Below are 16,405 nucleotides of genomic sequence, written 5' to 3' on the forward strand. Positions count from 1 at the left end.
GTTGATAGGTGTTTTTTTTTTTCTATCAGCACCTTTTATGTCATCCTTCTTTGTAAGTTACTGCTGTGAAATTGGCTGCTAATATAATCAAGGATTCCATGTACCTAATGAGTCATTTCCTTCTAGTTTCATTCAAAATTCTCTTTGACTTTGTCTTTTGATGTATTGATTATAATATGTCTGAATATGGGTCTTGTTGAATTAATCACTCTTGAAGTTCATTCAGCTTCTTGCATGTGTTGATACATGTGCATTCATCACCCAATGTATTTTTTGAATATTTTCCTTATACCAGAAAAAGTAAAAATAAGAATAAAAAATAAAAGTAAAAAAGAACACCCGTATCATCCCCTCACACACACACACTCTATTTTTCATTTACTTTTTGTCCCCATTTTTCTGCTCATCCATCCATACACTGGATGAAGGGAGTGTGAGCCACAAGGTTTTCACAATCACACTGTCACACCATGTAAGCTACATAGTTACACAGTTCCCTTCAAGAATCAAGGCTACTGGGTTGCAGTTTGATAGATTCAGGTATTTACTGGTAGCTATTCCAATATATTAAAACCTAAAAAGGGTTATCTATATAGTGCATAAGAATGCCCACCAGAGTGACCTCTCAACTCCATTTGAAATCTCTCAGCCACTGAAACTTTATTTTGTTTCATTTCACACCCCCCTTTTGGGCAAGAAGATGTTCTCAATCCCACAAACATCAATTTATTTTTAAAAACCACCTCTTAGTAAATTAGGAAACAAACGTTACTACCTTAATCTGATTTTTAAAATAACATATCTATAGAAAACATAATCCTAAAACATTGACCATATTCTCTTTAACACTAGGGACAAGGTATAAGAATAGGATGCTCAGTAATACTTCTATTCAATGTTATATTGCCAGTCCTTAGGTAGAGCAAAAAAGATTAGGGAAAGAATTTAAAGGCATAAGATTTGAGAAGGAAGAAATAAAATTTCTTATGTATTATATTTTAATTTACATAGGAAACACAAAAGAATCTACAGGAAAAATATTAAAATGCAAGGTACATGAATATAGGAATAACATAGAAAATCATTTGTACCTCTGTATCTTGATGGCACAAACTAGAAAATGCTTTCAGAATACAGCAAATATCTAAAGATCAATGTAACCAAAGTCATGCAAGACCTCTAAGGAACAAAATTGTAAAACATTAAGGGAAATGAAGGAGGTCCACAGTAAACAGAGAGGTACATGATTTCATGATTAAGAAGAATTAATATGTTTTGTCTGAGAAGTGACATCAGACCTCATTGCCTGAAAAAATGGTTGGTCAAGACATGTGGCCTCAGCCTGGGCACAGAGGTCTCTTCAGACGGGAGCACCTAGGAGACCTGGGGGCACCTGTGGTCCCTTTAGACCTGAGGCAATTGCATCTTTCCCCATGGTCTCTACTCTCACCTGCTTCTCTGTCCTACCCTAACCATCACCCAGGCTGAGGTCCCACCTGGGTTATCTTTCTTGTCCCCTCTGTGGGGGCTGTGCATCATCTTTATACCATCAGCTACATATATGCACACATACTGTCTTTATTCCCCATCTCTCTCCCACACACAGTTATTCTCCCAACATTTATTATGAAAAATTTCAGATGCAGAAAAGTTGAAAAGATCCTACAGAAAACAGTCATATACCCACCACCTGTAGTCTGTAGTTTCTGGTGTTTTGCCCTGTTTCCTTGTCACAGAACTCTTCATCTATTGCTTCGTGTTTGGTGTATTCTAAACCCAGGGCAGATGTCAGCACACTGCACTAAACTATCTGTGACCTGTGGCTCCATCATAACCCACTTCTGTGCCTCTTTTTCTCTCTCCACACACAAGCCCATGGTGACAAAGTGGCTCTCATTTTATTTTTATTTTCTACATAAAACATTGTTGAGTTTGAGCACCATCCTTGGGCACCCTATAAATGATTAACCTCAGTGAGACAAGCAATTCAGAACATTGCTCTGCACTTGCACTTGGAGGGCTGGTAAGTCTGCATATACCCACCCTCCCACCCATCCCTGTATTTATGTGGCAGTGGTCCTTTGCTGACCTGCAGTGACGACCAGCTCTGAGGGTGCACAATGTTGATAGAATGCAGAATTGAGCTCCAAAGAGAGGGTGATAACTCTTTGGACTTCTCTCTGCTAAGAGGAGATAAAGTGCACACATATCAGTAAAGAAGGACCACTGCTTCCGGGAAAGAGCTCACAAATGGGCTATGAAGTGCATAAAGCATCCTACAGGCATCATTCTTGTGGTTTCCCTTTTATCTGAAGAACCTGAGAAACCATCATCACCTGGAAGTCTGAGCCCTAGTGAGTTTATGCACCACATAAAACACCTAGGCCAAAGCTTCCTGTGGCAGCTTGTGCCATGGAGTGCAGAAAAACTGTCTTGAGGGTGGAAGGGAAGTAAAGGAGCATGTGTGTGTGTGCTTATATACGTGTATGTGCAAGCACGTGTGCAGACTTGTGTGAATGTGTGTGCACATCTACATGTGTATCTGTCCAAGGATATTCTTTCTCTTTATTTTAAATTGTATTAAAAGGATCTAGATGAAAAGGTACTGAGGCTAGAGAGTAGGTGAAAATGTGAAAAAAGGTTTATAAAAGTAGCTTTTTAATTATAAATTTAACGTGAGCTCATTGTGTGCTGAGGGCACCAAGTTTAAAGAGTTCACTTACCACCCTTTTGTGGGGAGGTTCCTGTTACTCATTGTTCTATGACTGCACAGAGTTTCATCACAGGGACGGAGAGTGCTGTTTTAACCATGTACTTGAGACTGGATCACGGCCTTTATAATTGGCCACTTTCTGACTTTTTTATTTCAAAGAAAAACAGCTGTGGACACTTCAGTTGGCATTTGTGTAGCACTCCTGGGCACAGCTGTCATGAGGGAATATGTTTATTTACCATCCCCTTTAGTCTGGAATGGGTCTGAGCAACCAATTCTAGCTCCAAGGAGCTTATGATCTGCACCAAATACTATTAGGAATCATGAAAAGAGCATTCAGATTCACAACTGCACACATGTGCAGAAATGGATGTAGGAAATACATAAGCATCATGTATTTAACCCTCTCTTTTTAACTTTTCAACTCCATATTTACATTTTTGTTCTTTTATAATTTCTGTTCTCTGCTGAGAAGTCCTACTTGTGCAGTCGGTGTTTTCATATTTTCCTTTAATTTCTTTGATCATATTTTCTTTTAATTCTTTGGATGTATTTATTGTGGTATTTAAGTCATTGTCTGCTAAATCCAACATCTGGATCCACTCTGAGTTCATTACTGTTGTCTTAATTTTTTTTTCATTAGTATGGTCCCCATTTTCCTGTTTCTTTGCATCTCATGATTGTTAGTTGAAAACTGAACATTTTAGAGAATATGTTGAATCAACTCTGAGATCTGAGTTATTTTCCTGAGAACTGTTATTGCTTAGTTACTTGCCTGGGTCTGTATCCCTCACACTGTATGACTGCTGATAGTGCTGCTTAGTTTTCTCTTTTTTTCTTATTTTTGGTTTTTATTCTGGCTTCCTGGGTGATGCCCCTGGGTCTGCATAGGGTCATCCAGTGGTTTCAGTAGTGGGCTGTGCTGAGATGCCTCAAATCTGTAGAAACTCTGTGCTGTTAGTGTGGGTTGAAGAGCACAAATTTCAGTCAGTTTCCAAGTCTGCCTCAGCTTTTACTCTCCGCCAGGTTCTCTTGTTTATCTCCCTTGTGGATGCTTTTTCCCAGTCATCTAGGGATACGCTGAGAGCTAACCCAGCCCTTCTAGCTTTCATGTTTCAGGATCTATCTGTTAAATTTCAGCAACCTCAGTCTAGAAGAGTTTCACAATTCATTTCCCACGAGTTTGCTGCTTTTACCTGAAAAAAATGCAGGTTTTTCCCTCCTTCCCCAAACTGGATCTTTCCCTTCTAGTCACAAAGCTGCTGGTTTTCATGTCCAGCCACACACTGGTAACTACAGTTCTCACAGACAGAGCTGCGGTGGGGGTGGGAATAGGGGCAGCCCAGGGTAAAAGGCCCAGAATCCTGCTGTTCTTACCTAAAGCTCTAACTGTTTTCCAAAGTAACCACTTCTCAGTTTGTGAAGACCTTTCAAAGCTCTGAAATGATGGTTTTTAACAATGATGTCCAAGTTCACATGTGTTTTCTTTGGACAGAACTCACCAATCTCTTCACACCATCATAGCCTGAATTACCTCCCACAAAATTTGATTTTAATTCATAGATTAAAAAAACGTGGCAAACAGCATTCTGCTTAAGCTACTTATTAGAAATTTGAATTGTTTGAAAGGCGTAATGATAACTTCTTAGCCTGATGATAAACTTTCTGATTCCTAACCAGTTACTACCAAATTCAGCTTAAAGTTGAAATAACAATGCACTGGAATACCAAATTTTGGATGTGAGTATTTGCTTTATTAAAAGATATGCCTTATTACTAAAGGAGCTATAAAACATTACTATACTGTTCCTATTCACAATTTATGTGGTTTCCTGTGATGTAGAACCCTGAGATGAGATCCTCTTTGTTTTCTGCTGCAGGAAAAGTAGACTTTCTCATCAGTAGCAGGTCTTGATACTACTAACAGGGAGAATTATTTGGATTTATATTCCAAATACCTTGGCATAACAATATGTAGCATGATGTGTTGAATTGCTGAGAGAATGTTGCATGTTACAAAGGCAATTTGTAATTTAAGATGGGGGCAAGATAAAAGTTTGAAACAGAAATAGATATTGCAGACGTATAGGTTATCAGAATACTTGAAAATAGGAGAATTTAGCCTCACTAAAAATTAAATAGGAGACAGATTTTGTTTTTTTTCCCAGCCAAAAATTACATAAACAAATGCCTATTAAATTATAGCTATTTATTATAACTTACTGTAACTACTCATTAAATCATTGTAGATAGACCATACAGTTCTGAAATATACCTCTTGTCCAGGACTCTAGATACTGTTCTGTTTGTTAAAGCTGACAGAAAGCAAAATACCAGAAATGGATTGGCTTTTATAAAAGGGATTTCATAGGTTACAAATTTATAGTGCTAGGGGCAAAAGTGCCCAAACTAAGGCATCAACAAGAGGATACCTTCACTGAAGAAAGGCCGATGACATCCGAAACACCTCTGTCAGCTTTGAAGGCACGTGGCTGGCATCTGCTGGTCCTTTGCTCCTGGGTTGCATTTCTTTCAGCTTCTCATTCCAGTGGCTTTCTCCAAAATGTCTCTCAACTTCTGTCTTAGCTCTCCCTCAGCTCCAGTGCATTCTTGCTTGTTTCTTCCAGGGTGTTTCTCTCTAAGAGTCTGGGGTTCCATTTTAGCTTCTCCAGGGCAAACTCTGGGCTTCATCTCTTAGCTTAGCAGCTCCCAATGTCCTTCTGTCTGCATCTCCAAGTGTCTCTATCTGTGTTGGCTCTGAACTCGTAAGGACTCTAGTAAACTAATTAAGATCCACCTTGAATGTGCAGGGCCACACCTCCATGGAAACAATCTAATCCAAAGGTCCCACACACAATAAGTCTGCCCCCACAAGATTGGATTAAAAGAACATGGCTTTTCTGCATTACATAATAGGGTCAAACCAGAACAGAAACTGAGCAAAATGTCCGTAAGACTGGCAGGTCTGCTTCTTGTATGAACTCAGACCTCTCAGCTGTTAGAATGCCAATACCCTCTGGTGCAATCAAACTTCTGGTCCTGTAAGTAATTACATAAACATGTAGAATGAAAGGTTGTGAGTAACACTACAAATGAGGAGATTGGCTTGGGAATAATACTTGGGAAGCATTCCAAGAGTGAAAAGAACTACAGAGAATACTTTTGAGCTCTGTTCAGTAGTTTTCTTCCTCATGTTAATCTTGTTATTTGGAACTTTATCCAATAAACATTTACTTTGCAAGGAATAGATACTTTCAGTATAACAGAAAAGGAGATACCATCAGAGAGTGAAAATTAAATAGCAATATAGTAATGTTAAGATGAATTGGACATGGCAGTGTGAAATCACACGTTGAAAGAAATCTAGAACTCCATGTATTTTCTAACTCTATAGAATGGTCTTGGACAACATAGTTGACTGAGCAGGACATGGTGTCTCTTACCATTTTATAATAAATGGAACAGGAGCTTCTGGGAGAAATGCTTTATTCCTTGTCAGGGTCATGAGAGAACAAGGTAAACCTGGAAGAATTTATTACACTAGAAAACAGTTTTCAAAGATAAATGGGGCTGTGTCAGCAGCAACAAGGGCCAACCTAAGGGGCTAGAGTTGGCCAGTGTGAAGATCAGAAGAACAGTTGAGTATCCTTGGCAAACATATACTGACTCTGACAAGAGACAAGGATCCATATGGATGTACAAGAACGGGCATGTTGGGCAGGAATCTAATGAAGGTAATTAGAGCTTTGCATCCTGTTCAGCCTTGCCTTGCAGCTCTGCCACAGTGGATTATTGACTTAATTCTCATGTTAATGAAGGATACAGAAACAGTGAATATGCAATGTACATACTTAAAATACATTTTCTGCCTCAAAGTGGGAGCATATCAGTAAAACAACTAACTCTGCAAATTGTGACCGCGAGTCATGCAGCACCATAAGGATATATCCAAAATTAAATTGGTTCTCATTTTAAGTATCCTTAGATTGCTAAGATTGTGAAAGAATGGAAGATTCCTGCAGATAAAAGGTCTTTATAGTTAAATATTTGTCCGTAAGTACTACATTAATATTGAAGATGTTTTAGTGTTAGACGAAGAAAGATATTTACATATTAAAGATTCCAAATCCAATCAATACATTAAACTGAGTGGGAGATTCAGGCTTCTCTGAGAACTTGAAAGAATTGGGTAATTTGCCAACAAGTGAATCAGGCTAAGGGCTCACTTCTGAGTCTGGAAGTTATGGAATCATTGACATAAAGCGCTGAGTGGGGTTCAGAGTGCTTCTCGGGATCTCAGAAGAGACTCCAGATCTCACTCTGGCCTAAATCTCTAGAGGAAATAACATCATTTGGCTTGAAAGATTACTCCCTTAAAGGAGGAAGTATATTTCAACCTTGGAAGATCTAGAATCAAGTATAGAACTGTTAAAGAGAGCCAATCCCATAATATTACTGTATTTGTATTGCAAAGTCATCTGTTTTGTATTTTATGTCCTTGAATGCAGAAGAGAATTTGTCCTGCTGAGTGTGGAGTGGGGAAAGCACATGGCCCTTGGGGTCTCAAAAACTCTGTCCACATTGAGAAGGTGAGCCTGGATTCATGATGTAATCTTGGCCGCTGAGATGGGAATAATAAAGCCAGGTCTTGGAGAATCTTAGGACACCCTTTTCCTCAGTTCCCTCAGTTCCCTTGGACACAGCAGTGCCCAGGATGCTTAACTCAGTGCACATGCACACGTCTCATCTCCATAGGTGTCAGATAGCAGGTTCAACTCTTCTGACGTCAAGTCACCAAACATGGAGTAGTGATAGAATAAGGGTTTAGATAAGGTTAAGCATAAAGATAAAGATTATGGATGGGTTAGGGTAAGGATTAGGTTTAGGGTAAGGGTTATAGTTTGTTGTAAGGTTAGTGTTAGAGTTAGGGTGTGGAATAGTGTAGGGGTAGAGTTAGGGTTATTATTGGGATTTGGATTCAGATTTCCATAGGGTTAGATTTAGGGCTGGCCTTAGGTTTAGGGTAAGAGTAAGGGTTAAGGTTAGGGTTAGATTTCGGGTTATAATTAGGGTTAGGGATAATTTCAGTTACAAGGTTAGATTTATAGTTAGAATTAGGTTTAAGTTTACAATTACAGTAGGGTTAAGGATAGAGTTACAAGTAGGAGTAGGTTTAGGCTTAGAGATAAAAATTGGTGTTACGGCTAGGTATAGTGACAGGAATAGATTTAAGGTTAGGGTAAGGGTAAATGTAAAGGTAATGGTTAAAATTAGGGTAAGGTTTAGGGTTCATTAGGGTTTGGTTAAGGTGAAGGTTGATGTTAAGTTTAGGGGTAGGATTACTTTTAAGGTTATGGTTAGAATAGTGTTACAGTTTGGGTTAAGTTTAGGAGGAGAATTGCAGAGGGGTTTGGGTTTGTGTTAGAGTTAGGTATATATTTAGGATTTTGAGTTCAGTTTAGGGTTAGGTATATTTGGGTTAGGATTATTCTTAGGGTTAGGGTTAGCTTTAGAAGTAGTGTTAGTTAGGGTTAGGATAAGTGTTAGGGTTGGAGTAGGGGTATGCTTTAATGTTAGGGTAAGGGTTAAGGTTCACAATAGGTTTTGAGTAAGTGTTCTGGTTAGTGTCAGCATTAGTGTCAGTGTTTTTGTTAAGATTAGGCTTAGGTCTTGGGATACTGTTAGGGTTAGGGTTACTGTTAGGCTTAAAGTTAGAGAAAGGGTTATGATTTGGTTTAAGGTAAAATGTACAGTTATATTTGTGTTTGTTTTCAGATTCAGTTTGTGTTAGGGTTAGAATAATGTTTAGGATTTGGGTTCATGTTCAGTTTAGACTTAGGTATTTCATTAGGGTTAGGATTATTCTTAGATTTATGGTTAGGGTTAAGTCTAGGGTTATCTTTAGGGTTTGGGAAGCTTTAAAGATACTGTTAAGGTTAGGGTTAGTGTTGGGTTAGTTTGGGGTTAGGATTTAGTGTTAGAGTTCGAGTAAGAGTTAGGTTTAGTGTTCAGGATAGATTTGTGGTAATGAGAGTGTTAGTATGGGTTTAGAGTTAGTGTTATTCTTACAGTTATATTAGAGTTAGGCTTCAAGTTAGTGTTCCACTGAGGAAGTGGTTGGGTTAAGGTTTAGGGATAGGTTTAGATTTAGGTTTCTATCTAGGGTTCAGTTCAGGTTAATTTTTAGTTTTATTATAAAGTTAGGATTAGAGTTAAGGCTATTTTTCTGATTATTGTTAGGGTTAGGTTTAGGGATAAGTTTAGAGTAAGGTTAGAGGAGGGTTAAGGCAAGGAATAGTGATAGAGTTAAGGTAAAGGTAAGTTTAAGTTTAGGGTTAGGGTTAGGTATATGGTTAGGGTTAGAGGTAGAGTTAGCATCAATGTTGAATCTGAGTTCAGGTTCTTGTTTAGGTTAGCATTAGGGTTAGGGTATGATAAGGTTTAAGGTTAGTTTTAGGGTTAGGTTTGGTGTTAGGTTTAGAATTATGGAGTTGAGTATAGGCATAGGTTTAAGTTAAGGTTTAGAATTAGAATTAGGTTTAGAGTTTAGATATTTAGTTTGCTTGGCTTCTCAAGTAAATGCCATGTGATTGGGTTGGCTTAAACAATGGGTCAGTCATCACCAGAAGCCTCTGTCTGCTTTTGGGGATTCATAGCTTGTATTGAGCAGTCCGTGTTTGTTAATTAAAACCCCAGTTGGAGCTCAGCTGAGCTATGTTCGCTTGCTCCGAGAGTGCTGCTCTCTAGCACTGAGAGGCTTTACAGTTCGAGCCATGAGGGGAGGGGGTTCCTGGCTTGGATCCACAGTTTTTACTTAGAGATTTTATGCTGCAATCTCAGGCATTCCTCCCAATTCAGATTCATGTATGATGAGTGGACAGTCATGTCTGTCCCTCGCCATGGTTATTCCAGATTATTTACTTGCTGTTCCTGGTTGTTTATTAGTTGTTCTAGGGGGACAAACTAGCTTCCACTCCTCTCTATGCCACCATCTTCTTCCGTCTCCTCTACAATTCTTTTAATATGCTGTTGAATATGGTTTGCCAGTATTTTGTTGAGGATTTTTGCATCTATTATCATTAAAGATATGGGTCTGCAATTTTCTTCTTTTGTGTTATCTTTACCTGGCTTTGATATTAGGCTGATGATGACATCAGAGAATGAGTTGGGAACAGTTCCCTCCTCCTCATATTTTTGGAAATGTTTGAGCAGGATTTGTGTTAATTCTTCTTGACATGGCTGGTAAAATTCACCAGTGAAGCTGTATACTCCTAGGCTTTTTTTTGCTGGGAGGTTTTTGGAGACTGACTGAGTTTCTTTATTGTTGTAAGTCAGTCAACATCTATTTTTTCTTGATTCAGTGTAGGCAATTTGTGTGTTTCTAGATTATCAAACAGTTTTTCAATGTATCCTCTAATAATCCTTTTATTTCTGTGGGGTCAGTAGTAATATCCCCCATTTTGGTTCTGATTTTAGTTTTTTGTGTCCTTTCTCTGTTTTTGTCAGTTTAGCTAAAGATTTGTAGATCAGTCTTTTCAAAGAACTAACTTTCAGTTTTGTTGATTATTTCTATTGTATTATTGGCTATTTATATGTGCTCTAATCTTTTTTATTTCCTTCCTTTTGCTCACTAACAGTTAACTTTGCTATCTTTTTTCTAGATTCCCAAGTTACAAGGTTAATTCTGTGATTTCAGTTATTCTTTTTTAGCTTAAGCTTTTAGAACTATAAATTTCCCTCTCAGCACTGCTTTTGCTGCATCCCCTAAGTTTTGGTATGTTATGTTTTCATTTTATTTGCTTTAATATAGTTCCTGATTTCCCTTGTGATTTCTTCTTTGAATAAACTTCTTTGTTGTTTAAGAATGTGTTTACTTTCACCATATACATGAATTTTCCTCTTCTTTCTCTGCAATTCATTTCTACCTTTATTTCATTGTGGTCAGAGAAGATACACTATATGATTTCAATATTTTGAATTTATGGAGACTTGTTTTGTGATCTAACATATGTTTTATCTTGGAGAATGATCAATTTACATTAAAGAAGAATTTGTATTCTGCTGCTGTTGGGTTAAAGGTTCTACATATGTCTGTTAGGTCTGGTTGATTTATTAGAGTATTGTTCAAATCTTCTGTTTCCTTATTGATATTCTGTTTAGCTGTTGTATTCATTACTGAAGGTGGTGTATTAAAGTCTCCTACTTTTAATGTGGAACCATCTTTTTCTCCCTTCATAATTGTCAGTATTTGTTTCATATATTTTGCAGCTCTGCCAGTAGGTACATATATATTTATCATTTTTATATCTCCTGTTTTTATTAACCCCTTTATTATCTAATGACCTTCTTTGGTCCTCATAACATTTTTTATTTAAATCTATTTTAACTGATATTGGTATAGCTAGCCCAGCTCTCTTTTGGTTACTATTCGCATGTTTTTCCCATCTGTGCCAGTTTGGATATATTATGTCTCCCAAGAAAAAGCCATGATCTTTTAATCCAGTCTTGTAGGATATTGGGATTAGGTTGTTTCCATGGAGATGTGACCCACCCAACTGTGAGTGACACTTTTGGTTAGGATGTGACCTCTGATTGAATGTTTCCATGGAGGTTTGGAGCCCCGCCCATTCAGCTTGGGCCTTAATTAAATAACTGGAGCCCTATAAGTGTTCAGACAGAAGGAGCTCAGAGCTGCAGCAAAGACAGTCATTTTGGAAGATGGCAGTTGAAAGCTGACATTTTGGCGAATGCCGTTTTGGAAATGCAACCTTGGAGCAAGCAGACACCAGCCACGTGCCTTCCAAGCTAACAGAGGTTTTCCAGATGGCAATGGCCTTTCTCCATTGGAGGTACCCTATTGTTGATGCCTTACCTTGGACACTTTATGGCCTTAAGACTGTAACTTTGTAACCAAATAAACCCCTTTTATAAAAGCCAATTCATTTCTGGTGTTTGGCATAAGGGCAGCATTAGCAAACCGGAACACCATCCTTTCACTTTCAATCTATTTGTGTCTTTGAATTTAAGGCAAGATTTTTGTAAACTGCATATAGTTTACAAAATCTAATTGTAAATTAAATTTTATAGCACTTAAATCTAATTGGGATTACCTTGTACATGTTGTTTTTCTCTTCCAGCTTTCTGAACTCTCTCTCATCCTTGGCATAGGACAATTTGATTACTATTTGTCTGGATGTGGTTCTCTTTGAGTTTATCCTTTTTGGGGTCCATTGAGATTCTTGAATATGCATATTCATGTCTTCTGTTAAATTTTGGAAGTTCTGGCATTATTTATTTGAATATTCCTTCTACCCCTTTCTCTTCTTCTTCTTTTTCTGGTACTCCTATAATACATATGTTCATATACTTGATGGTGTTTCACAGGCCTCCTAGGTTTTGTTTGTGTTTTTAAAACTCTTTTTTCTTTCTGTTCCTCTCCCTGGATTGTTTCATTTGTCCTGTCTTCAAGTTCACTGATTCTTTCTTCTGTCAGCTCCAATCTGGAAACAACTATGAAAGCTTGGCAACATATATTAAACAAGTGTTTGAAGGCATTGGGGTATAGTCAACACAGGTAGCCTTAAGAGGCTGTGAAGTCTAAGAGAAGGGAAGGGCACAATGTGGGCTCCACAATCATCCTGGCATTTTTCCATCTGGACATTTTTGAAATTCTGGATTAGGGTAGCATACATTGAGAGAAAGCATTATGGGAATAGAGGTGAGATTTCTGGGCTGTTAAAATGACTGGGAATCGAGGGGTGAAACCCTGGAGAAGAAGGAAATGAATAAAAGGAGGAAGGCTCAAAATTTGTGAAGAATCCTCCTCAAGTAATTGGCTGATACCTAAAAGTAGGAGGATTCCACAGGAAAAAAAAAAGGGCAGAAAATGATAACAGGACAGCTAAAAAGCTGAGCAGAGACTCCAGCAGCCACAGTTATCTAGGAAGGAAGGTTCAAGCACTAACAGGGTAGGAGGGACCTTGGTAAACACTCCGGACTTTCATTGGAACACCAGAAGAGCTACTCTGGAGGAATAAGATGTGTCTCTAGAGGACCACATCCTATGATAAGGGTTGCATTCAGTGAATAAGGAGAAAATGGAAGCACAGCAGCCCTAACTGTCTGCTGGGGAAAAAATAACCCTTTTGTAGGAAAAGACAGTTATCCAAAGCCTTCACAATTATTCATCCATAATATTCAGCGTCCAATCAAAAGTTATGAGGCATGCTTTAAAAAAAACAGAATGACTTTTTTTAATAAAAATATTTTAAAAACCATAGGGCTCTACCACACAAACAGTAAATCCAAATGTAAACTATGGCCAGTAGTTGATAGTATAATTTTAATAATACTGTTTCCTCAATTGTAACAAAGGTACCACACTAATACTGTGTTGATAATAGGGAAAACTAAGGATGAGTAGTTTAGGAGACCTCTGTATTTCCTACATGATTTATCTGTAGTCCCATAAGTTCTGTTATAAAAACATATACATATAGCTTCATTTTGAGTGGCCCCAGAGTGAAGTGGGCAGAACAGAGGTGACCGGGTGAAAGTTGTTCGGAGGCAGTTTTCTGCTCTTGGTGGTTGCTAAGTGTGCCGTCGTGCAAGGAGAAGGCGAGCAGCCTGGAATTGCGCATGCTGAGACTCCATCAGGGGCAGAAGGGTCAGGCTCATGGTGTCTCTTCCACATCAGAGCCTGTGGTTCTGTGGCTTGAAGACCATATTTTCCTCTTTTATGTAAAAATTAGATCATATGACCTGACATGTTTCCAATTTTTCCCTGTACTCAGAGTGAACTTTAAGTAGCTGAACTCTAAATCTGATAATTGCATAAGGTGATGGCTAAGGAGACCCCAGAGTTGGAAGGGCCCAGATAGTTGAGGAGTTCAGGGGAGGTGGGAAACTGTTTGAGCCAACAAACAACTGGAGTAGCAAAGGATGAATCAAGAAGGAGGGGGTATTGAGGACCAGACAGGCAGCAATGTCCAAACAGGAGGACTACAGTAGGTCCTTACCACCAAGGCTGAGGTAGCCAGCATGGGAAGATGGGCCATGAGCAAGTCTAGACAGATCTCAGCTCCGCTCAGCTCTCAGGAGTACAGTCAGCTGTGCTTGCTTGTTTCTGCCTCAAAGGCCTCCACTGGCTCCTTTGGCTCTGGCTCACTGCCATGCCTATGTCCTATGTTCATATCTCAGCCAGTGGCCATGAGACACCATTTAGGTTAAGTCGTCTACCCTGTCCCCTTACTCCTCCTCTGCCTGCTTCAAATACAGGCTGAAAAAACCATTTGCTAAGAAAACAACCAGCTGCAATGGCTATTCACACAGGAGCCAAGCCTTCCCCCTTGGATGAGACAGTTGGCTCTGGAAACATACTTAAACACTTAGCACTTTCCCTAGCTGGCCAGGTCCTAAAAGCACTACAAACATTTACTCAGTCACCATCATACCAGAAGAAATAAGTATATTATTATTATCACATTTTACAAGTGGAGAAACAGAAGGTAAGTCACTTGCCCAAGGGCACACAGCTGAGGAGGAGTGTACCTGGGATTTGGATCCTGGCAGTCTTGTTCAGAATCCACAGGCTTCAAGCTTGTTCTCATGGTAATCACAATGCAGTGATGGTTCTAATACAGTTTAATCCCCTCCCCAAGTGTCTCCTTTCCATTCTACTCATCCCAAAACCATATCTCACATTTCTTTGTCTTTGCCTCCACAGTTACACATTTATTTGATTTTCTGAAGCATAGTAATTACTTTTTGCAGTAAAACATTCAAATGTAATGTTTTTTGATGTTCAATTTGTAATGTTAAATTAGGAGGAGAATTTGACACTATTCAAATGTAAGACTGAATGGAACATAAAAAATATTATTAGCATTTATGAAAAATAACACTAAGAATTAAATGCTGCTTTTTTGCATTGAAATCAGGGAATTTTCTATCAATTCTGACATGTTTCTTTTGTAGAAGACCCATGAAGCTCAGCTGTCTCAGAACGTGCTTGCAACAGGTGCTTGGAAAGCTGAGTCTGAGCTGGATACTCCTGCCAGAGAACCCTCTAATCAAGGTTTCTGTAGCAGACACACAAGTCACCCAATCACAATAATTGAGTCAAACACAGAGTGCTGAGGAACCCTACCTGCTGGCAAACCTGCCATCCAAGTTTCCAGCAGTAGATTCTAAGATCAGTCAAGGGTTTCCAAGGACCCCCAGGCTGCATACAGTGGACCCCCACCCACCAGGAAACCAGAGTCTTCACAGTGGACTGTAAATTCATGCAAGGGCAACCACAGCCCACCACTCAGAATGCTGTGGACCCCAGGCCTTCTGTCCAAGGTCCCTGTAGGTGGATTCCAGGATCAGACAATCAAAAGCACTGACACCATCTGAGTATACTAGGGCCCTGCTCATCAGCATACCCTCACTCCCAGTCCTCCATATGGTCCTGCAACCTCAGCTAATGGCCTGCACAGACCCCTTGTGTCCTGGGTGATCTCCCACCAATGAACCTTCCATCTGAGGTCTCCACCTTTGATTCCTTGCTCAGCCATATGCAATCCCAGACCCTTTCACCGAATGCCCTGGACTCCGTGTCCTGCGGAGCCCTCATTTTATTATTCTATCTTCTCTGCCTAACAGTATCAGTAGAGGACCCACACTTACAGGCCTCTAGGGCCCTGCCTGCCTCTGGACCAGTTGTCCAGCCCCAGAGTTCTCCCAGATACCAAAGTTCTGGTCTGCCTCTGGCCATCAGCCCCTCTTTCTGGTCCAGGTAGCTTGATAGACACAGCTGCTACCTGGCAGAGGATAAATGCTTCCCATCAATCCATGTGGACCCCACAACTACACTGCTTGCTGAGAGAGAGGAGGGTAGGTTGGGAGGTTTCCACCGCCTCCTGGCAACCTTGCCCGTGGCCATATCATTGGTCCCCAGATGGCATCTGAAGAGGCAGCAAAGGAAGAACTCATTACTTAGGCTCCTCCTGTGTCAACACAAGGTAATTACAATTTAAAAAAAATGGAGGATGAGAAACAGGGCCAAAAGCACAAACAGAGTTGAAAACAGTACAGCAAAGAAAGAAGCAATCATTACCCAGAAAGGATAAATCGAAGGCCACTACCTCAGGCAGGAATGGGCCTTCCAATACAAGGGCCAGGCCTAGACTTGGCTGTGAAGTTTAACAGTCCTGACTCTGGACAAAGTGGGCTAGGAAACATCCATGGTCTATAGCCCAGTCTTGAGGTCCCATCAGTACCCAGAGTTGTTCAGAGCTCAGTTCTTCTGGTGACTTGCTGTGATGAGGGGCTCATTTTCCCATGGCCAGAAGACCTTTGGGAACTGACTTCAGCCTACTGTCCTGGAAGTGTATTACATGGGGAGTCCTTTTCTTTACTGGAGTTCCCCTGTTTAGAGAGAGCAAAGGATGGTGTAGTTGTGAAAAACAGATGGATCTGAAGTTGTGTTGTCTAAAACAAAGATGCTTGTAGTTAAAACTTGTTTAGAATGTGAAGAACAACTTGAATTTTTAAAAACAGATACTAAGGCAACCATGAATGTTAATGGTAATCTCTTCAAGGAAGTGTCTGAGCTAAATGATGCACTCAGAATGTGTGAGCAAGAAAAGCTAAGGTTGCTACAAATTTGGCTTCAGAGCTTGGTGACCCAGGATGAACAGGATTTAA

The sequence above is a fragment of the Choloepus didactylus genome, chromosome 9, assembly GCF_015220235.1.
Source record: "Choloepus didactylus isolate mChoDid1 chromosome 9, mChoDid1.pri, whole genome shotgun sequence".
In the NCBI taxonomy this organism is placed as follows: Eukaryota; Metazoa; Chordata; class Mammalia; order Pilosa; family Megalonychidae; genus Choloepus; species Choloepus didactylus.